This window comes from Moschus berezovskii, chromosome 9 (genome assembly GCF_049115385.1).
Source record: "Moschus berezovskii isolate FMDL1 chromosome 9, NW_MosBer_1.0, whole genome shotgun sequence".
Taxonomy (NCBI): Eukaryota; Metazoa; Chordata; class Mammalia; order Artiodactyla; family Moschidae; genus Moschus; species Moschus berezovskii.
Genome location: NC_142468.1, coordinates 53,220,253 through 53,237,946, shown reverse-complemented (window position 1 = coordinate 53,237,946; position 17,694 = coordinate 53,220,253). Strand labels below are relative to the sequence as shown.

At 45.4% G+C, this 17,694-nt stretch overlaps 1 protein-coding gene across 3 annotated transcripts in view; it reads right to left on the bottom strand.

The window, feature by feature from the left end:
- FAM81A (family with sequence similarity 81 member A) overlaps window positions 1-17,694 on the bottom strand; it is a 146,884-nt gene that overhangs the window by 63,103 nt on the left and 66,087 nt on the right. The window contains exon 1 of one of the 3 annotated variants that reach the window (XM_055436888.2): window positions 17,343-17,501. The exons of 1 other annotated variant lie outside the window; for it this stretch is intronic. The gene's annotated coding sequence lies outside the window, so the exon portion shown is untranslated. Of the gene's footprint in view, window positions 1-17,342; window positions 17,502-17,694 lie in introns of those variants that run through there. One more of the 3 variants, XM_055436889.2, reaches the window with a different exon arrangement.

Here is a 17,694-nt window from a genome sequence, read left to right as displayed (position 1 = left end):
AGTAAGGCATGAGAGTGGAGAAGGTCATGGCAACCCACTCTAGTATTCCTGTGTGGAGAATCCCATGGACAAATAAGCCTGGCAGGCTATAGTCCATAAGGTCACACAGAGTCAGACCGGACTAAAGCAACTTAGCACACATGCACGCACACAAGGCATTAAAGAATATGGTTTAGTTAAACATACAGTTGGCTTCTCTGGTGGCTCAGTGGTAAAGAATCTGCCTGCAATGCAGGAGTTCAAACCCTGGGTCAGGAAGATCCCCTAGAGAAGGAAATGGCTACCCACTCCAGTACTCTTGCCTGGAGAATTCCAAGGACAGAGAAGCCTGGAAGGCCTCAGTCCATGGAGTCACAAAGAGACGGACAAGACTGAACGACTAAAACACAACACACACAGTCCTCAGGACTCCCCTACTGGTCCACTGGAAGTCCCTCTCCAATGCAGTGGACTCAGGTTTGTTCCCTGGTTGGAGAACTAAGACCCCACATGCCATGGAGCCTGCTCACCACAAATACTAAGCCCACACACCGCAACAAGAGAAGCCTACACACCACAGTGAAAGACCCCAAATGCCACAATGAAGATCCCGTGTGCCGCAGCCAAATAAATAAATATTTTTTTAAAAAAAGAATCGTTCTGAGACTCCATCCCCAATATTAGCCACTCAGTATAATACCTGTGAATGAATGGAGACCTTTGTAACACTCTTTTCTGAAGGTCATTTCATCCACCTGGAATTATCCTGCCTGAGCTATAGAAACCCAGTCATACCCCCTTTCTGAAAAACAAGCCTATCTACCACTCATTGCCTGAGACTGCTTTTCAATAACACACCTCCCCGTAACAAACCAAGCACTGTGCACTCTCCATGACAGAAAATGTGACAAGGCATGAGTCCACAACACATACTGAGGTCTGTTCTGAACTGGTGCCCCTTTCATGAGTGTGGCAGATGTGTTTATCTGTCAGGTCTCTTAGTTGGTTAGTGTTCTTTTTGGAACAATGCGATCTGTATTGCCAATAAGTAAGGATTCAAAATAAACATCAGATTTTGAATTGGATTCAAAGTCACTGGATTAAGTGACATCTCAAATATCCTTTCTAGATCTTCCCACTGTCAATTTTGCCCACTGCCTGAAGTTTTCAAGTCCTGCGCATTTTATAAATCTGCCCTCTAGCACCACGGGTGGGTCTGCAACATGAACAGGCAGGTTTAGGTGGTACACTGTTTTGATTGTGCCTTGTTTCACTGGTACAGTATCAAACTCCAGTTTATGAGGTTAGAAACTTGGGAAAATTTAGGGAAGAGACAGGTAGGTGAAGCAAGGACAGGAAAATTGAAATAAGAAAAAATAAAATCTCAATGCCTAAAATATGCAACATATCAATAGAATTTGGAGGTTCATATAAGAGTACAGGAACATGCTGTTATCTAAACCAAAACACTTTTTTTGTGGTTAGGAAGATCCTGGGTATATACATATCTAGATATATTCTCAGATACATATGTATATGATATTTTAATGGCAAAAGGAGACATTAATGCCAAGCAGTAGTTCCATTTTTCTAAGCAAGATGACACTAGAGTATTATTTTAATGTAAAATGATACATGAACAAACTAAAATGACAACTTTTACAGAAAAATTAAAATTTAGTTTTTCAGTTTACTATTAAAATACAGCACTGATATGTTCTACCAAGTGTCAGAATTCAAAAAAAAAAAGGGCAAAGCATTTATGAATAAAGTGGTAAAGTGGTTGTAACGCGGTGGTGGGGGAAAAAAAAAAACCTGATTTTCTTATAGTTAAAAATAGTGGAAGGATAGAGGGCGGAGAAGAGTGGAAGGCATGTCTAGGAAGACAGGCGGGAGTGTTCCCTAACTGCTCACAGAGGCCAGGCTCAAGCATGGACTCTGTCCTGGGGCAGTGAGGAGTGATCAGGGATGGAAGACGCAAGGGGGGTGAATGGCCAGCTGCGAGAGCATCTCAGAATAGGGGAGAGGTCACAGTGGTAGATGCTCTATCAGATTCCAGACCAGGAGGCATGGGATGGGGCCAGGGAGGGAGGAGGAACAGAGGGTGTCCCCGGAGCCCGTTGCCTCCTTTCTCCCCATCGCTCTTCAGCTCTTCTTCCTCCTCTCTCACTGCCTCCTGTCATTTGATTTTCTCTTTTTTTCCACTCATCCCTCTCCATTCATCTTCCTTTTTTCTCTTTCCCTCTTCTTCACTTCCCCTTTCCACGTGCCATTTTCCTTCCCTCCACTGTCTCTCCTTTCCCCTCTCCCTTTCCATGGCTACAGTCTGACATACCTTTCCATCATGGAAGACAAGGGTGATGGGGTCAGGATGGTCCTTATTTGAAGCCTGGCTCCCCCAATAATCCTAGCAGGCTGACCTCAGCTTATCGGGTTGGGGACACAGAACTAACAGCTGCTCCCTTTTTGGGGTGCTGACCCCTAGTCAGGCACTCAAGCAGTGTGTTTATGGACATTAATGGAATTCACCCTCACAATCATTCGCAAAGGAACTGATCTTATCACCTCCATTTAACCAGAGGAAACTGAGACCTACAAATGTTCAGCAACTGGCTTGATGTCACAGGAAGGACGACAGCAGGGATCTGGACCTAAAAGCCCCACCTCTTCACCAGCAGGCATCATCCACAAGGAGGTGGCAGGGTGTCTGGAACAGTCTGGCCTCAGGGCACTTTATATGCTTCCAGAAAAGGCTCTTCCTTTCTCTTCCATAGTTAATATCCCTTCATCACATCTAATAGAAAATATATCTATCTTTAAAACTAAAACATATAAAAAGTTCACAAAATAGTATTCATTTGCTTAAGGTGATGCTGTTTATTGTGGGGAGCTAGTGATGGGTGTTCATTGGAAGGACTGATGCTAAAGCTGAAACTCCAATACTTTGGCCACCTCATGCGAAGAGCTGACTCATTTGAAAAGACCCTGATGCTGGGAGGGATTGGGGGTGGGAGGAAAAGGGGACGAAAGAGGATGAGATGGCTGGATGGTATCACCGACTCGATGGACTTGAGTTTGAGTAGACTCCGGGAGTTGGTGATGAACAGGGAGGCCTGGCGTGCTATGATTCATGGGGTCGCAAAGTGTCGGACACAACTGAGCGATTGAACTGAACTGGAGTGGGGGAAATCATTAAGTACTTGCTATCACTCTTTCATTTGGCCAAAGCTGTTTCTCCTGGCACAGATATATGCTGAGGTTACAGCTGGACTGACACCACGCTACTATCACTTGTATTTTCAAAACCAGAGCAACATACACACACACAAAAAAATGCCTTGCAACACACACGTACTTTGTATGAAGAAATTTGGAACATTTTAAAGAACACCTTTCCTTAAAGTGAAAAAATGCTTTTCATAATTAATAAAATAATTTAAAAATTTTTATATATATGCATGAAGAACAAATTGAAAATCACCACTCAATAAGTGCTGATGTTTATATCAGCTTACCTTTTTTTGAGATCTCTTTTCAGGATATATATAATTTTTCCTTTTTGAAAAAAATGACATACTACTCTATACTATAAGTACCCTGCATTTCCTAAATGGTACTATATCCTGAACATTTTTGTATCAATATATGAAGATACATATCACAATTTCTAATGCCTGCATAAGATTCCATTAAATGGACATACTGTCATTGTTAGGCAGCTCCTGACTGATGGATATTTACACTGAAATACTATTTATAATTAGGGTTTGGTTCAACTTTTTGGTCTCTTATTTTCCCTTTGTTCTATGAAATAACACAGTTAGTATCAAAAAGTCAGTGGGGCAAATTGCAAGCTACTTCCAAAATTGAAGTTTAGATGAGACTCTGACCATGAAACCTAAAGAATCAAGAAGGGATGAAGTCAGCAGACCTGTCAGAACAACCCAAGATCCTGCCAATGCTTACAAGTGAAACATGGCAAACAGTCATCCCACCTGTGATCACTAGCTCACTGTCAGCCTTTGGCTCCATGCTGTGAGCTCCATGGGAAGCTGTACTGTCCACAGCTCAATCCCCACTACCCGGTGCATAGCTGATCAATAAGTGTTTGCTGGATGAATCAATCTGAAGGATAAGAGAACTAAATGGGAGTCATTTCAAAAGGCTAAATTTAATCAATTGAATTATATTCTGACAAAAGAAGGAATGTGCAACCAGAAAGGGAGATGGTACACACAGCGTGTCTAGGAAAAGCAGAGTACAGAGAGGCAAAATTGATCAGTGTTTCCAAGAACCTGGGGCAGCAGGAAGAACCCTATTATGGAGAGGGATGCATTAAGCTCTCAGGGCTCAGTGATGTGGACCACTAAGAAGAACCTGCTCACTCCTCCTGCCCTAAGGCCACACTCAGCAAGCACATCATTTAGTTTCCAGTGTGGATGCACATAAAAGGAGAAGACATAGGAATCAGCAAACTCGAGGCCCAGACTAACAGCCAGTTACTCTTATCATGAATTAATACTCTGAAATGACACCCCTGATGAGACCTGGACTTGTGTAAGTCAGTCTTCTGAAATCTGAACGTCTCTGACTGTCCTGCTGCTGCTGCTGCTAAGTCACTTCAGCCGTGTCCGACTCTGTGTGACCCCATAGATGGAAGCCCACCAGGCTCCCCAGTCCCTGGGATTCTCCAGGCAAGAACACTGGAGTGGGTTGCCATTTCCTTCTAACAGGGCTGAATATTTAAACTATGATGCTGAAACATGATGATCACAACATGGTACCTATTGTGAAAGCCAGGCTTCTATGTAGGTGGCCCCTATGCTCCTCACTTTCAGGAATTCATACCAGTGTAAACCCTTCCCTGAATGTGGAGGAACCTGAGACTTGCTCTTAACCAACAGAATACAGCAGAGACCAGCTGAGTGGCAATTACCTGGTCTCCGCCAGCAGGTGTAGTCACCTGGGATTATGACACCAAATTATATAGGGTGTGGTTCTGCTTACTGGGAAGAGAATAACTATGTCATAATATAACATTTAAGTCTGTTAGTAGATTTCTAAATGGTTTCCTTGCTTAGAAAAATCTCAAAAGGATACTGTAGAAAGAATAAGAATTTTAACAGGTTTTTTTTTCTAACATTGGCTCTGTTGTGGCCAGTAGAAGCAAATTATAAAATAAATCTAGTTTGCTGCAAGAGATAAAAACACAAGAAATACCGGTTTATCCCATCAGACTGGCAGGTGAAGTGTGAACAGGAACACATGGGACACACTGGGGACAACGGGAATACCAGGTGGGAATGTGAGTCAGTACCATGACTTTGAAATCTTCAAGATCTAGGAAAGCTGAAGATACACAAGTCGCACGGCCCCACAGTTTCACTGCCAAGGACTGCCCCTAAAGCTTCTCACACACGCCCACAGGAGACCTCAGAAGAATACTTAAGGCAGCACTGTCTTCTAAGAGCAAAAAAGTGGGCAGAGAGGGGAACTGAACACCCATCATTAGGCAAATCGATGGATAAACTGTGATAGTCATGCAATGAAAGAACTAGTAGTTGTGGGAAAATTGGATTACAATGACAAGTCCAAAATGAATGACTCTCACAAACATATTAAGTAAAAAAGCAAGCTGAAGAAGGATATGGACACGATGATGACATTTTAAAGGCTGACATTTATGACATCATAAAGGTTTAAAATGTGCTAAATTAACCTGCCAAATCTATAATATCTAAAGATGAACAAGGAAATGACCAACACCAAATCAGGGTCATATTCATCTCTGAGTGGGAGACAGAGGAGGACTACAGGAGGCTTCAACTCAACGTGTAACATTTTACTTCAATTTATTTGTCATTATATCACTGAAAAAGAAAGTACTTTCTCCTGTCCCCATCTTAAAAAAAACACAAATCTGTAAAGATCATGAGCTTGAAGGGAGTCAAACTGTTAGTCCTTTAAGGACGTGCACAGAACTCAACCTTGCCCTGTACATTCTGGGGAGCACCAGATTAGAATTACAAGGCAACAGTAACTAATCTCTATCAAATCTCTACCCTTCATGCCTTTTTCCATACTTAATATGTGATCTTATCTAGACATTAACATCTCTATGAACACCTATTGGTTAAATGTCCACCAATAAAAGAGTAGTAAATTAAAATGAACTGTGGTGTTGGAGAAGACTCTTGAGAGTCCCTTGGACTGCAAGGAGATCCAACCAGTCAATCCTAAAGGAAATCAGTCCTGAATATTCATTGGAAGGACTGATGCTGAAGCTGAAGCTCCAATACTTTGGCAACCTGAAGTGAAGAACTGACTCATTGAAAAAGACCTTGATGCTGGGAAAGATCGAAGGCAGGAGAAGGGGATGACAGAAGATAAGATAGTTGGATGGCATCACCGACTCGATGAACATGAGTTTGTGCAAGCTCTGGGAGTTGGTGATGGACAGGGAAGCCTGGCGTTGTGCAGTCCATGGGGTCGCAAAGAGTTGGACACGACTGAGCAACTGAACTGAAATGAAAATTAAAATATGGCACATCCACTCAAAAGGATATATATATATAGTTATTTAAAATAATGGTTACAAAGAGTATGAAGTAACACGGAAAAGATTTACTACCTATCATGTTAGGGTTTTTTTTTTTAAAAAAGAACAAGATTTGAAAATGGATTCTCAGTACTATATGAAACCATAACCAGGGCCTGGAAACAGAGCTTTACTCCATAGCACCACAATTTAGGTGGTGCAAACATTTTATTTAGAGTACCCCATAAATTTTTAAGTTCTACCTCTGCCACCTCCCTCTCCTCTACCTCCTCAAGGTGGGGCACTCACCCAACCTGGGGCCAGCAGAGATGGACAAGTCATCAAGGACAAGACACCTACTGCCCCTCTGGGTGCACAGGCCACCCTCACCTGCTTCCATCCCTCTCCCATCGGATACCCCTGGACCCCTCTCTGCATGCTTGCATGCTCCTGTGACTTAGGGCTGCCTTCCCAACCCACCCCACTCTGTGCCAAATTGCTAATATTGTTCTGTGGTGTGAAGAGCCCACATCTCAGCAAATGATGTGTTTTAAGTAAAAGGAAGAGGAAGAGGGCTGTGCAACTGATGCCGGAGATGATGACTTTCAAAGTCAAAGATAAGAAGGTCAAAGAGCTTTCCATAAATTAAGTCAGTGTGCAGACTGGGGGAATGTCCTTGAATTATGTGCACAAATAAGCACACCCTGTCTCCTACTTAAAGACAGGCAGTTTCCCTCTCTCAATATCTGGTCAGAATTTTGGAGAAGAAATGAGCATCTTTACTAAGACATACTGGGTTCGCATACTTTGGGAGGTAGATGCATTATGGTTATGAGGTGGATCTGGGGAAAATCTGGGTAAATCACAAAGGATGGAATGTTTTAAGGCTTTGCATGTGTGCATGCTAAGTCACTTCAGTAGTGTCTGATTCTTTGCAACCCTATGGACTATAGCTCACCAGGCTCCTCTGTCCAAGGATTCTCCAGGCAAGAATACTGGAGTGGGTTGCTATACCCTCCTCCAGGGGATCTCCCTGACCAGGGATTGAACCTGTGTTTCCAGCACCTCCTGCATTGGCTGGTGGGTTTTTTACCACTAGTGCCACCTGGGAAGCCCGTCATAAAGACTTACACAGTCTCTAAGATGCTGGGCATCCTCATACCAAAATGTCCCTCTTTGGACACATTAGGTCAATGGCAAATGAAGCTTACTTGACGCAGCCTAACATTTCTTTCAACAGTACATTACCCCAGCAACCCAGAAATCCCTCAGCCATTCTGGAGACTGTGGCAGGCGTTCAAGTTAGAAGTCCTATTAAAATAATTTTTTTTTAAATAGTGGAAAGAAATAAATCAATATATAAGCAATGGCACTGAATGCATTTCTATTCTACTTTTCCTTCTTTTCAAAATACTTCAATGAGTATGCTATTTTCAAGACAAAACTTTAAGTAAAAACTGATTGCATAAAAGAATGAACTAGTGAGAAGATACACAAACAAAAACTGCAGAAATTGCCCATTTCTAGCTATCAAAACCCGGAGAAGGCAATGGCAAGCCACGCCAGTACTCTTGCCTAGAAAATCCCATGGACGGAGGAGCCTGGTAGGCTGCAGTCCATGGGGTCACCACGAGTCAGACATGACTGAGCGACTTCACTTTCACTTTTCACTTTCACACTGGAGAAGGAAATGGCAACCCACTCCAGTGTTCTTGCCTGGAGAATCCCAGGGACGGGGGAGCCTGGTGGGCTGCCGTCTATGGGGTCACACAGAGTCGGACACGACTGAAGTGACTTAGCAGCAGCAGCAGCAGCTATCAAAACCAAGGAAACACACCTGATCCTGGATTAAAAAGACAAAAGGGTTCAGTTAAAGTAAGTTTAGTTTACACCACAGTGTTAAGTACTCACACAGTGCTGTAAAACTGATCTCTAGAACCTTTCATCTTCTAAAACTGAAATTCTGTATCAACTGAACAACTTCCAGTTTGCTAATTTGTACCTGTTCCCTGTGGGCCAATGCAGGAGACTTAAGAGATGTGGCTCAATTCCTGGGGTGGGAAGATTCCCTGGAGAAGGAAATGGCAATCCACTCCAGTATTCTTGCCTGGAGAATCCCAGGAGAGGAGCCTGGCAGGCTGCAGTCCATGGGGTCGCAAAGAGTTGGACACAACTGAAGTGATCTGTCACACACCTGTGAGAATCAAATAAGACTTGCGCCCAGGACCCTCAGTAAAGCCCTCATGGAGCCCCTGATCGTCCTTATTTCAGGCTCTGGGCTGCCCAGTGAGAGACACCAGCACAGCATTCCAAATGCATTAAGCTCCAGGGAGAGTGTGAGATTTCCCTCCCACCCAACTCTGCCACAGGGTCCCAAGACACATATTTCCAATTGCTTTTGTGCAAACGACCTTGATTCCACTTTGCAAGAATTCTTTCCTTTCCCCTCCACACTAGTGCATTCACCAGAATTCTGTTGAGACTGGAAAGGTGAAGTGTGGCTGTATTTCTGACCCCTGCAAAAACGAACTTCAAAATGTTCAAAGGATTTACAGTGGCCTTCCAGTCAAGGCAGGGACCACTGCATAACTGATGGGATCCCGTAAATATGCAACACACATGTGACCTCTGGCAGGTCCAGAGGGATTCATGAGTGGAAACTGAAATCACCAGGACCCATGGAACTCAAGGAATGGCCACAATGCTGCTCTAATCCACTCTGCACAGCTTAAAATGATGCTAACAATTTTAGGAGAACCCCTGCAAAAACAGATTGGTTTCTGTTCCCATCTATTAATAACAGCTATTTTGAAATGCTATTTAAATCTTCTATTGTTATTTGAACTTCTCGTGGATTCTGTCTCCCCAGCTGAGCTGCTGGGGGGCAGCAAAGACTACATACCCCGTTGAGTCTGTAACCCCCGGAAGCCCAATACAGTGTCCCTACACAGACGCTGATAAACATTTCTTCATTTGCTGGTTCTTCCTTCATAAGGCCCATCGTTCTAATTAGTTGGTGGCCCTGCCTAAGTGACATATCAATTGCTGACTCAAGGTCCCTTCCAGCTGTGAGCTCGGCAGGCTGCTTCAGGGTGCCCTGCACTGAGGACGGGCTCTCACCCGTGCCCACACCCACACCACAAGTGTGTTCGTATTACCTTTCGGGTGTTTTAGTATGATTAACAGCAATATTTGGCAATTTTTCTTTCTAGCATTAGAGGAGACACATTACTGAGTGTTAAAAAGGGAATCTGCCAAATGCACCAGCTAGAACAGAAAAAGTATTATTAAAAACCAGCGTAAACTCTCTCCTTCCTAAACCACCTCCACCTCCGATCGAACAGAAGAAGGGAAGGCATCATGACTCTATACTCACGCAGACACAACGCTGGTCGTGACTCGGAGGTTCTACCCGACACGAATCTCTGGCTGAAAAGCTAAGGATTGGGGATGGGAAGAAAGACCCAGCCTCCGGTCTCTGCCCTTTTCCTCACACACAGCCAGAAGGGGCTGGACTTCTCTGCTGAACACAGGGGTCTCTGAGAGATTCTTTTATTTGGAGGAATGACTTGAGTTCAGCACATTAATATTATAACTATTTTAGAGAGAGCATGGGAGGCCTCCTGAGCTCTTCTAGAAATAATTAAAACCAGGGGGGAAAAAAGAAATCTGAAATAAGCAAAAAACGAGCTGAAGGCACCAGAGGTTTCTGAATAACATCTTCCTGGTGAAACAATTTTAAGAATTTCATAGTGCAAAAAGCAACCCTACTCATTCTCTCCCACATAAACACGCCTGTTATTCCAGCCCCACTCAATCAAGCAGCAGAATCTCCTGCCTTCACTTCTGTAGCTACTCTGTCCAAAGACGTCATCCACACAAAAGCGTTCTTAGGACAGAAGAAAGGCTGACCACAGCCAGCCAGTGAGGCACACCACAAGGAGGCATACTGTGGTTCCAGTAACCTCGACAACTCACCATCCCGCAATCAGACTGTTAAGCACAAATACCAATTTTGCCTTAACAGAGACTGAAAACTTCAGGTCTTTCGATGTTTACCAACCAGTCTGCTCCTCGTAATTTTCTTGCTGTAGCAGAAAGATAATCAAATAAACCATTTTTAGGGATTCCCTGGAAGTCCAGTGGTTAAGACTCCATGCTTCCACTTCAAGGGCACAGGTTTGATTCCTGTTGGCGGAACTAAGATCCCACATACTGTGCAGCAAAGAAAAAACAAAATTTCATTATCACTGATAACTACATTTTCAAATACCAAGAACTACCGACACTTGGGGAGGGGGCGGGGTGGTGTGCTCAATCACGTCCGACTCTTTGTGACCCCATGGACTTCTCTGCCCACGGGATTTCCCAGGCAAGAATACTGGACTGAGTGGCCATTTCCTGCTCCACAGGATCTCCCTTACCCAGGGGAAGAACCCAGGTCTCCTGCAGTGGCAGGTGGATTATTTACCACTGTGCCACCCGGGGAAGCCTGACCCTAGGAGGGGAGGGAATAAAAAAAAAAAAAAAAAACCCACCGAAGTACAAAGTCATTGTTTTATCCTTTTTCACCTGTTTTTATGTTAAAAACCCACGTAATGTCAAATGGTATCCAAGAAGTCAAAAAATAAAATCATCAAACTAGGAAGAGGGAAGAACACAGATTTATTAAGATAGGAACAGGCGGAAAGAGAGAAATAAGGAAGAGGAGACAGTGAAGGGAGTGGGGAGGGAGAAAGGCAGTGCTGATGGGAGCAGGGGAGAAGAGTCGGCCAGACAATGGGGAGGAGAGAACAGGTGGTTCCAGGGCTCGAGGGAGGATGCGAGCCTGAGAAACTGCTCCTCACACATTCGGCTGCTCACTTGGGGTGTGAAGAAATAGATGGGCCATTTTTAATATGCTGGTAGGCTTCTCTACTCTTTTTCAAGCCAATCTGCCCTCTCTTTGTCTTGACACGTAGATGCGAAGTTAAGATGTCACCGGGAGAGAATCATTTCCTCCACTTGCAACATGGAAATACCTTTCTGAATTACATATCATTTTGCTAAGAGGCCTTATTTTGAGCCCACACCCACCTGACTCCTGGAGTAAAGCACAGGTTTCACACCCACCACCGTGTACCACATGGCAGATAACTCTAAGGTCAGCCTGCGCCTTTACTTAATGATTTTAATCAAATCAGTTAGTCCAGTCAACAAATACTCATTGAGCCTCTGCAGTGCTGAATAAGACACAGCCCCCACACTCAAGAGCTTCGCTTCAACAGGGAACTAGAACAGACAAGCCACCGTGCAGGAGTGAAGAGGCTCGTACTAGCTGAGGGGTGGGGCTGCCTCCAGGCAAGAGGCAGGATGGGTTTGAACTGGACCAGCCAGAAATGCATTTGAGAATCAGGCATGTGAGTGGGATATTCAAAGGCGTGGATCAAGTAAAGGCAGGACAGGTTGAGAAAAGGTGGAGGGAGGTCAGAGCAGAGGAAGTACTGACCGGAGAAAACCGCCATGTACAGGGGCTCCTGGTGGTAAGCCATGATAAACAGTCACCATGAAAACGTTCAGAGGCCTTGACTCCGCAACAGGACAGAAGGAGGAATGGAAAGGAAGGGACACACTAAAGGAGATGGTGCAGGGAGCATTGCAACACTCAGCAACCGGCTGGATGTAGGGGTGTGAAGAGTCGAAAAATCAAAATAACCCAAGAAAGCAAAAGCAGGTCACAGAGAGCGTGATGACAGCACGGAAATCATGTCAGTGCACCAAGAGGGAGATGGTATCCCCCTTTAGGATGCTTCCCTGATGATGGATAACCTGGATCTATCTACCCCAAGAGAACTCCAAACACAAGTTAACGGGTATTCTACAAAACCACCAGCCTTGCCCTTCCAAAGTGCCGAGATCACGAAAGACAAGAGAATGACTGAGAACTGTCCAGAATAAACGCAGTGAACAAAGCAACTAGAAAAGCACAAGGTCCTGGAATGGATCCTGGACAAGTAGGAGGCTTTTTTTTTTTTTAAGATTTTTCCCCTCCTTTGTCTCTAAAACATGTTGTTAGGACTTTTGGTGACACTTGAATAAGGTCTATACAATAGATAATAGTACCAATAGAATCAATGTTAATGTACTGATTCTGATGCTTGTTAAGTCAGAAAATGTCTCTCTTTTAAGGAACTATATACTGACATATTGGAGAGGGAGGTAAAGGGGCATCATGTCTATAACTTACTCTGAAGTTCAGGGAAAATGACAAATATATATGTGCGAGTCTGTGCATGATGTGTGTGTATATGTGTGCAGAGAGAGAGAGTGAATGCGTGAGAAAGAAAAAGCAACTGTGGTAAACAGTTATATTTAGAGAATTTGGATGAAAAGTATACAGGAATTATTAAAATCATTCTTGCAACTTTTCTGTAAATCTGAATTATTTCAAAATAAAAAGTTAAAAAGGAAAAAAGATTAAGGAAGCAAGGAGGAAGAGCTCTTTAGAGACAAAATAGCAGGGTTTCTGGGTATTATATTCGGAAGGGGCTTCCCTGACAGCTCAGTGGTAAAGAACCCACCTGCCAACGCAGGAGACACGGGTTCAATCCCTGGTCTGGGACAAGTCCACATGCCGCGGGCAATTAAGACTGCACTGCAACTACTGAGCCCGTGCTCTAGAGTCTGAGAGCCACGGCTACTGAAGTCCGCACACCCTAGAGCCTGTTGCTCCACAACGAGAGAAGCCCATGCACCGCAACTAGAGAGCAACCCTCAATCTCCACAACCTGGGAAAAGATCATGCAGCGATGAAGAACCAGCAAAGCTAAAAATAAATAAATAAAATTCTTTTTTTAAAATTCTGAATGAAATTCAGAAGGCAGGGCTGGAAATGGAAGTCTGAAGGCATCTGGGGGAGCTGAGCAAAATCTGGCTAAAAGCGGAGCTTGAAGGCTGGGACTGAGTAAGGAGGGAACCAAAGAAATTAGAGAAAGGGAATAACAAATGGAGCAAGTTCCCGAAAGAGGCAAGAAGGAACGGGGAATGTCCAGAGAATACAGCATGCAGAGTGCACAAGTTAATCTTGGCTAAGGGACTGATAGACATTTTCTTCCTCGGATGAAGAAAATAAAGAAGGTCAAAGAAGAATTAAGAAAGAATGCTTAAGGACTTCCCCAGTGGTCCAGCAGCTAGGACTTCACGCTCCCAGTGCAGGGGGCTCAGCTCAGGGAACCAAATCCCACATGCCTCAATTAAAAGATCCCGCATGCTTCACTAAGACCTGATGCAGCCAAATAAATAACTAATATATATATATATTTTAAAAAAAGAATGCTTGGGGTAGTGAAGAGGGTACAGTGGAAACTTACATTAAAGCAGAAGGCAGTTAGCTCCAACGTAAAATATCCTTAATCTCATCAATGAAAAAATAAAAGGAAGGAAACTGACTGGATGGTTAAGGAATGGAAAAGTCTGGCATCACCTCTAAAGAAATGCAGTTTGGATTTCATAAAAGATGGATTTCTTTTTTTAACAGAAAAGTAAGACCTAGGCGAAATTAGAGCTAGCATAAATCTGCAGTGGAACCAGTGCAAAGGTCTTTGTGATAACTTGGCAGATAACATGGTAGACTGGGAGAAGAAAAAGCAGATGTTGAGGGTGATTTTGGACTGACGACTGGAATATGAGAACCCCAACACGTTAAGACAAAGGATTTGGGATTCCAGACAAAACCAAAATGGCTGGAACGTATATCCTCCAAATAGAGAAACAGAGCCATAAAAGGATTGGAACAGCAAGTGACTAAGGGACCAGAGTCCTCAGTGATGGTTAGCCTGGTGTAGTAGGTGGGAAAAATCAGCCAAGAAAACTGACATCCAAGTTCCAGATCTTGAAGGTGGAAAAAATTCACAAGTCCAAGAAGTGAGCCATTGATGTAAAAACTAAGGCCACAGGAGTTGATAGGAATGACCTTCAAGAACACAGTGAATTAATAGAACCTCAACGTAAACACCAAAATCACCGGCAAGAGACAAGGTAGAAAAGAGAACCAAGTTAGTTAATCATGTTTGTTTGTTAATTTTTTTTGTCGCATCAAGTGAAATGATTTTGTCGACTTAGAAAAAATGTACAATGTGGGAGTTTCGAGTTAAGTTTTATTTGGCACAGAAAGAGGACTGCAGCCTGGGAGACAGCACCTCAGATAGCTTTGAGAAACTATTCCAAAGAGGTAGTGGGAGGAGGTCAATATTTGTGACTTTGGTGAAGCTGCCCTGGTGGTTCAGAAGGTAAAGGATCTGCCCACAGTGCGGGAGACCCGGGTTCGATCCCTAGGGCGGGAAGATCCCCTGGAGAAGGAAATGGCAACCCACTCCAGTATTCTCGCTTGAAGAATCCCATGAACAGAGGAGTTTCGCAGGCTACAGTCCATGGGGTCACAAAGAGTTGGACCTGACTGAGCAACTGGCGCATCAGTTCACTTTTTGGTAAAGGAGGAGTTCACGCAAACAAGAACTTATCTTTGCAAAGGTTTTCTGCTAGTCACAAGGAGCTGATGTCACCGTGAAGGGATTAAGTGCTTTTCTAGATATGAGGAGACATAAGGACTGGGCTCATAAAATCAGGCCCTGAAAACATCTAACTATCTGAAGACCTGTTCTGCCAGTTTTCCCAAAGCACAGACTGCCTCATTCCTGTTCTCCACCCCCCACCCGCTCCCTTAGGACATGTTGAAGGTCACACAGTTGCAGCAGCACTGGTTTCAATTCCCACAGAGGCAGATGGCAAGTGCCCTTGGCAAGCACCAATTTGTAGTTAATTCCCAAACTCGGGTGTATATCAGAATCACCTGGGGAACTTTCTTTTCCCCTTCCCATCTCTCCTCCCCCTCCTCTTCCTTCTTTTAAGGTTTGTTTTTAAAATTAAAATGTTTAGGTCCTCCCAACCTTGATGATTCTAATGTGGTATGTTTGGGAGAGTCTGAAGTGCCATGTTTTTCAAAGTGCTCCAGGTGATCCTGAAGAGCCACTAGGTTGGGCAAGCACTGACTCAGACAAGAAGGAGGGTATGGAGCACGAGCAGATGGCCAGACCTGTAGAGAGAAGACTGTTAGGGATGGGTTAATGGTTTGGAGGTGGCACTGGGAAGCAAGAGAAAACCCAATCCCTGCACCAGTGAGATGAGAGAGGGATGTTCTGAGGGAAGTTGTTCACTCAGCCTCTGGAGCTAGGGAAGGGACAGGAGATGGACTCAGCTGCAGCAAAATGACCACAAAGGCATGTGGCTGCAGGAGGTACAAAAACAAGAGACTGAAAGGCAGGCTGGAGACACACAGGCTAGCAGCCTACAGGACAGGAGGCTGAATAGTTTGTTACTAAGGGATCCAAGGGTAATGAGGTGTGATTCATTAAAGGATTCCTAGGGCTTAGTGGCGGGATTCCTGGGCAGTAATGATTTGGTATCTGAATGCTATCAGATTTCTAATATGTAAACCATTTAAGATTACTAAACCTTTGGGTAAACAAGCTTGCAGAAGCTTAATTCATTAACACGGAAAAATTTGTCTTCCCAAACCACATTTTTATACAGATGAAATCACACTGGAAGGAATATTAAGGTTTACTTTGGAGAAGAAAGCCAGACAGGGCACTGCCTTCCTTCCCTCTCTCAGGAAGAGAGAAATTCATGAACTGAGAATATAGAAACGGCCCCCAGCCAACGTCAAGGACAGAAGAGGTGATACAACTCACCGAGTCTCAGGAGCACTACTACCCACCCACCCCCCACATACGCCAGTGGGCAAATGCTAGGAAGGTTTCTCAGTAAAAGCGTAGTTACCTTCACGAACCCAACTCATTTAAAGAACAAGCAGCAAACATTCACCCCTGCTTCTCAGAGAGCTGCACTTTTGTGGACTGAAATCATTCGAGCAATATTTCTGCTTACTCCTATGAAATAATTTCTAACACTGACACACACAGACTTTAATATGAGGGCGTGAGCGCAGCCACACAAGCACGCGCGCGCACACACACAACCTCGTGCATACTGAAGAAATGACTCAATTTGCTATTGCCTGCCACTATTGGGTTTTGATTCTACCTGTTCAAATACAAACTTTCCTATTAGATTAACTACAGGAAACAAGAACTTAGGAGCTTTAACCCTGATTTTCTTCACGACTTTCGAGCACCCAAGAGGCTACCTGGGCATCATGAGAAGCCACTCTCTAATCAAGCCACTGCTTTCTCTCCACAATCTTTCACAAAACGGTAACATATCTTACCACTCTGAGAGCAAATTAATGGAAACTTCTGGTAGAATTAACGTGGCTAAGGCTTGTATGTCCGGCACCTGCAGTACTTGGGGGACCCTTCTCAGCTCACAGTGCCACGGCAGCACCCCGGAACTGCAAAGAACCCGAGCCCCTCCTTTTAAAGATGAGAGAAGGGTGGGGAAGGGGCAGAGAGATGAATCCCCCGAAGGTCACTCAGCTCTGAGTAGCGGGACAGCTGACTGGGAACACTGGCCCCTAGCAATGTGTGCTCCACCCCAGCTCCCCCAAACAGTCCCTCGGGGCTTCTGCTAGTGTGCCAGCATGCAACCTCCCCCGGCCCCCGCAAAAATGCAATGCCAGTCGCGCTCGGTGCCCAACTTCATCCCTTCGCGTCAGCATGCAGTTAACCCACTCGCCGGCTGCAAGTCACACGGGCCACGCTCAGCTCTCTCTCCCCCAAGCCTGGCCCCCCTCACCCCGGGGGCCGTCCCAAGGTCACCGGCGGACCCGGGCGCTCCCGCCACGGGGGACGGGAGGCGGCCGGGCGGGGGTCCGGGACGCTGCACTCACCGGCGCGGGGGGCGGGCGCGCCGCGGCTGCCCGTGTCCTCGCCGGCGCGGCTGGGTGCGGCGGCCGCCGGCGCGGGCTGTGCGGGGCGCCCGGCTGCGGGCCCGCGCCGCAGGGAGCGCCGTCCAATCAGTGCGCGCCTGCCGCCTGGCCCGGCGCGCGGCCCGGCCGGGTTCGCGGCTCCCGGCGGGGCGCGAGCCGCTGCGCGCCGCCCGAGAGGCTTCCGGGCGCGTTGCCTGGACGCGGTTGCCGTGGCAGCCCGAGCTGGAGGCTTTCCCCGCGCCCGCGCCCGGCCCCGCGGCGCCGCCCCTCCTCCCTCCGCGTTCCCACACCCAAAATAGCCTCTCCTCCGGCT